The sequence below is a fragment of the Nicrophorus vespilloides genome, unplaced genomic scaffold, assembly GCF_001412225.1.
Source record: "Nicrophorus vespilloides isolate i.1.1-1 unplaced genomic scaffold, Nicve_v1.0, whole genome shotgun sequence".
NCBI classification, from domain to species: domain Eukaryota; kingdom Metazoa; phylum Arthropoda; class Insecta; order Coleoptera; family Silphidae; genus Nicrophorus; species Nicrophorus vespilloides.
The window spans coordinates 231,155-237,321 of record NW_017099961.1 but is presented as its reverse complement, the minus strand read 5'-3'; the positions used below and the strand labels follow the sequence as shown (position 1 = coordinate 237,321).

Here is a 6,167-nt window from a genome sequence, read left to right as displayed (position 1 = left end):
TGCGCCTCTTTACTGCTAATACCCAGGATACGTAGTATCTAATTGTTACGGAACTACGGACCCCGGAATGTTGCAGGCATTCGATTTCGAACGTTTGCTCACCTGCTCAAACACGTGTATTATATACCACCTCTCATTCTATCATTTATTTATCCTACTCTCCATTAAATCCCGAATGAATCACCAACTTTTCCGCCGCATCCAAACTTTTCCTCCTATGCAATTGCGAGATGGAAATGGAACATTCTTTTCGTATTATTTTTTATTTTCTAATGCGGCTCCGCTCCAGTTTACGCTAACTTTGCAAATGTATAAATTTCCCAGTCACTTCCTGAACACTATTTTCAATAATATATTAATATTAACTTAACTTCCTACATTTATTCTAACGATTTTTTTTTTCTAAGAACTCTTCAATCACCAATATCTATAAAACACTTAAACTTGTTAATATTTCAGAATTTAGAAGTAGTCCAAAGATCGTGCAACTCGTGAATGTTGAAGATTTACAAATAATAAAAATAGAATCAAATGTAATATTTTCCAAACAAACAAGCTTCTGGAATTCAATCATTTATTGAATTATATAATAGTACTTTGCAAAGTACGGCTCCAATTAGTGTGGATTCACTATAGTGCGGTTTGAACATTTCCAAACAAACTAAATTTTGAAACAAAACAAAAATGCCTCAGTTTTTTTCATTTTAAGTCTCTTTTTGATGCAGTTTTTGAAACCCAGAGTTATTATTTTCAAAACTATTATTATGAATTTTGTAAAATTATACAGGGTGGAAATTCTTGGTTTTTTATTATACAACAAACTTTTAAAACAAAAATAAAGTTAAAATTCAATAAAACTGGCTAAAAGAATCTTTTAAAAAAAATATTTTCCTTATGATAGGACCTAGTACATCTACCCGGGGAACACTTCATTTTTATGTTTGATTTCTATCTAAAATGAGCCATCTATTTTAATTAATTATATAATTAATAGGAAATTTAAGAATAATGAAATACAATTTGAATTCTGCTTTCTTGATAATATTAATTGTTTTCTCAAATTACATTATTAGTTCAAGAAAGTATTATGAAGATCATTAAGTTTGCCTAATGCTATAATACAATAGTAAACCGACAAACACTTTATGTTTATTTAATACCGATTTTTAGTGGAATCTTCGTTACACTAATTGTCACTTATTACATAACGTAGTGTCACGTAGGCGGTACGTCAGACGACGTTTCTACCCTTTCCTCTAATTAAATTAAATTGCAAAGCGGATTGCGGTCTGCAATTGAACATGCGGTTTCAGATGCGTTGAATTTTGATCTTCAATTCACATAGTTATGAAATAAAGATTTGAATTACTAAAATAATAGTAAATAATATAGTTAAAAAATTGTATTTATATATCAGTATTCACTATAGTACGGTTTGAATCTTTTATTTCCTCGATTAGTCCGATTTCAAAATATCCGTACTATGCGAGGTATTGCTATACGTACATGAAATTCTTTATGAAAGTGTTTTATATTGTAGTTAAAAATGAAGGAAAAGAATGTGCATGAAATTAATTATGCGAGTAATTATGTTGATTAATAGAAAAGGGCGAAAACTTTAAGCCGTTCCACAAAACCCGGATTACGTAAGAATGAAGATTCTCGCAAACAAAATATTTACCTTCCGTTAACCGAAAAATTAAGCAACCTTCCCGTAATCTCTCCGCCGTAATCCGATAAAGAACAGCATCGAGGAAAATAAAACTTTCCCTCTTAATTTCCGCCGTTATTAATTACGCCAATTAAATGTAAACGCTTAAATTCGGTGATTAAAAAAGAACGTTCATTAAAAGTAAATATGGTTGTAAATTTCACAACTTTTTTCATTAAAGATATTTTAAAATTATTATAAAAAAAATGCAGTCATCTCGGTGAAAATTACCTCTGATAACAGAGTTATGATTCAACGAAGTCCGAAATTTTAAGCAAAATATAAAAAGAAGTTGAATTAGGAATGAAGTTAATTAGATGGATCAATTATAAGGTTTCAAAAATGTCGATGAAGAAAATGTTAGAAATTTATAAAATGCATTTTTTAATGAAACATTTAGAAAAATTTGTTAACTTTGAAGACAAACAAAATGAAAAACAACCAAAGATTTTAAAAACCTTTGTAAATCTTTTGTTGTTTTTTATTTTGACAAAGAAAACGTTTTTTTTTTCTGAAAATAATCCTGATTTCGAAAAAAAATAATACATTTTGAATAGGTAATTGTTATATAAAAGAGAAAGAAGCGCAAAGAAGAAACTTATCTTATTCAAAAAATAGCTTTTCTTTCGCTTAATGAAGTAATTTTGAATCTGTTTCATTAATCGAGGTATAATTGTATATTAAATCGTATAATAAATCTTAATATGTGTATAACTTTAAGAATCATATTAGAAGACAGCAATGAAATAAAAAGATGTTAAATATAATTTTTCTTGACAAAATTCCAACTTTTACAACCAGGTTTTACTGAAACATTTATCCCTGTTGTATAATAATATATGTATATATTATACCTGTATTATCTTTGTAATCATTTAAGTGCACGACGGTAATTGAAATACAATAAATAACAAGCGTCGTCGTGTTTAGTGCAACAAAGTTTCTCTCATCAAGTATACATACAAGTTTATGTTGGGTTCTTAAAGAGCGAGTATGAGGAAGTGTTAAAATTATGTTTTTCTTAGCACTTTATTACCTTTCAGATTAGTTTTCATTAAATTAAATAATATAAAAGGTTTATATAGATTTCCAGCGAAACTTTCTGCGCTTATAAAAGCGAATTCTTTCCATGATGCAACAACGAATGTTTCACATTGTACGGCGCAAAAAGTGAGGAACGAACGACGAAAGCGACTCAAAATACTTTAGTATAATTGAAGTTTTATGGATGCCATTTAATGGCTCGCTGGAAACGGCTTCATTGAGTTTTCGCTTTGGCATTCGATCAACTTTACCATCGACACAATTAGTTCATCCACTTAGTCTTTACATCCACTTTTAAACCATCTATTCATGATCATATTCACAAATTAATAAATTTATTTCATCCATTTAATAGACAAGTTAATATTAATTTAAAATATTGATATAAATTCTTATAATTCTAGACAAGATATCATGAAGTAATTTTCTTAAAAAGAAATATGATTTCAATTAAACGTAAGAAACAGCAATTTATACAGCGGTTTATTGCTGATTACATGTCGCTCCAGGCTAAATCTATCAACTTTTCTAAAAGTGGTTCTTATGTAACATAAAATTTATTATAAAAGCGATGTACTTGTTTCAAAAGAATATGTTATATTATTTTAACAAATATTGATTACTTTTTATGTTACATTCACTATAGTATAAATTCTAAAAATTAGTACATATTATTGTTTATACATAAACGATAATTTATTTCAGTAATTTTTGTGTGGTTTTAAAGTCTTCGATTAGTCCGGTTTAATTTCTGTTTTCTATTGCGTTTATGTTTAGAATTTGGAAAATGTATTTTGATTCTGTATTTCATGTAAATCATGTTTGAAATACGTAATTCGAAATGCAACAGCCGTAGCCTACAGTGAGCGTTCGAATATGTTCTCTAATCCAGTGGTAATTTAGTTGGAGTCACGGTGTGTTCCTTCGGGATAAACCAAACACCTCTTCCATCAATCAAGTCTCTAATGGTGATGATAATGTATAGAAAATTACATGCGCTTCCATCCAATACTTTCGACCAACTGGTCGATTTATTTATGCATGTGTGTCCAACAGCGAATTACGTTGCTTGTATCTTATGTTATAATGGATTAAAAAAACGTACATAATGCATAGAAAAAAATACAAGATAAATTATAAAATAATATAAACGTTTAAAAAAATAGTATTTACTTTATGATTCATATAATTTATAATTGATTATACTGTATAGAAGTAAGCAACATAATAATTAAGTGAACTACTATTGATTAATTGGTAAAGTTACCTAAATTGGACCTGTCAAATTGGAAAAAAAAAGCAGAAATTTAATGATTTTGAATCATAAATTATGTGAACATTTTGTTCTGAAGTGCATGCAAAAAACAAAAAGTTAAAAGAAAAATCTCTAATTAAGTCATGGTCCATCACAGCAAATATTGTAACAATTGTTACTTTATATAATATCGACATACTGTAACCGTAAGACGGGTACAGGTAGAGGTTAACCGGGTTTAGCTGCCAATATTATTATTAAAATTACCGGTAAATTTTGAAATCAAGTACCGGTATTTTCGTTTATTTTTATATTTACTAAAATAAAGAAAAATCTAAATAAATTTCAGTAATTTTGGATGACTTAAGGCAAAAGGAAAAATTTTATTTTATAAAATCTAAGACAATTTTATTTTAGAAATTGATCAAAGTTGCAAGTTAAAATATTATTTTCGTTGACAGTCATATAGTTGATAGAAAAGTGTTGTTGTTCGGTTCGGTTTTGTGCGTTGATAGTGATGGTGAATGCGGCGGACATCTGATGGATGAAGATATCTGGAAGTGTCTTAGGAGGATGACAGGCGTTGGGTGGAGATTGAGGAAGTCGAGGTTGACGGATTGCGCGGCGATGAAGACGGCGTCGAGGAGGAGAGGACGACGTGGACGGTGTCGCGACGCTTCCCGTGCATCGCGTCGGTCGATATACGAAAGCCACCGCCAAAGCCGCCGCCGCGTCGTCCTCGTGGTGGTGGCGAAGGACGCAGGAGGAATCGCGCGCAAGACCCCAAAGCACATCGCCGTCCATCCTCTGGTTTCAGATACAGTCGCGTGCGCTCTTCTCATTCGACTCCTCGAAGCCGGAACGACAGCATCCCGGAGCGCGGAAAATTGCACACGATCGTGCGCGAAAAGCGTGTGCGTCCGTTCGGAAAACGTGTGCGGCCAGCAAGAAGTTTGTTGTTCACACGTTACACGATCCCCGCAATCTCTCAACCACCTCAACATAAAAAAAAACCAGCAGCAACTAACACTCTCAACCCCAAAGAAAAACAATAAAAAAAAACAATAATTAGCAAAAAGGACGAAAAGGACTATAAGCAATTAACTCTCTATAAGGTAAATGATTCGCATGTATAATTTGAAACTGCGCGCAATTTCTAGACCAATGCTTTTCGAACTCTTCACCTCTAGGTTTGAAAAACACTGCTCTAGAAAACCCACATAATCTCATTATTACCAACTGATCATTGCGAGAGGTCGGCTGCTAAATCATCGAGATCACAATTAATCGCTTCGATGCATCGCACTCACCATCAATCTCCATTTGCATTAAAATTAACGGCTTGTATCTATATATCTATATGTTAGTGATTCGCGGATCAAACAGGGGATTCCCCCCAACCGGACGCAATTCGTATCCGCATCAACCCTTCATATCTGAATTATAAAATCGCATTTATCTGTAAATTATTTTAAATTTAATTTAGCTTCAACTTTTATCTGTCACTGAAATTTGTACCCAAAAAATAATTTTAATTTGACGTATCCGCACATCCGTCAAAACATATCTGTCATGAAATAATGTATATGTATTAAATTGTCTAATTGTAATAAACTATTTTTAATTACTCATTGCTAGAAATATCAACTTTATCAAAAAAAAAATAAGAAAATCGGTATATTTTATATCAATAAAATTTATAAATCGAAATAATTCATTTGAAAAATAGATTCTAAATATATAAAATTCATATCTATTGCAACAATTAGGTAATTGTGAATTTGCTTCAATATTTATTTTTTGTTTTAATTTGAGAATTAAAGATATTCACAATTAAAGAAAGAACAATTATTTTAGTTAGTTTTGGAATTAATTAAAATATATTATTTTCAATTTCTCTTTGTTTCCATAGAAATAAAATAAATTTAGTGTTGAAGAAATTTAGCATTTTTTTATATTAATAGAAAATATTTATTAGAACGTTAAAAGAATTATGATAATGAAAGCATTCAATATTGATATATCTTCAATTCAAACTTGAGAACATTTATTTGAAGGTATTAAATTCAGACAATTTTTGCATATCCGTCAAAACTGATATAATTTTTCTGCCATGAAATAAATTCATTCAAATAACTAATTTTTAAAATTAAATGA

At 30.3% G+C, this 6,167-nt stretch overlaps 1 protein-coding gene across 5 annotated transcripts in view; it reads left to right on the top strand.

The window, feature by feature from the left end:
• The first annotated feature begins 4,772 nt into the window (after positions 1 to 4,772).
• The window catches only part of LOC108566332 (ADAMTS-like protein 1), a 147,983-nt gene continuing 146,588 nt past the window's right edge, over positions 4,773 to 6,167 (top strand). For all 5 annotated transcript variants that reach the window (XM_017926146.1, XM_017926148.1, XM_017926145.1 and 2 more), the window contains exon 1: positions 4,773 to 5,125. The gene's annotated coding sequence lies outside the window, so the exon portion shown is untranslated. The remainder of the gene's footprint in view (positions 5,126 to 6,167) is intronic.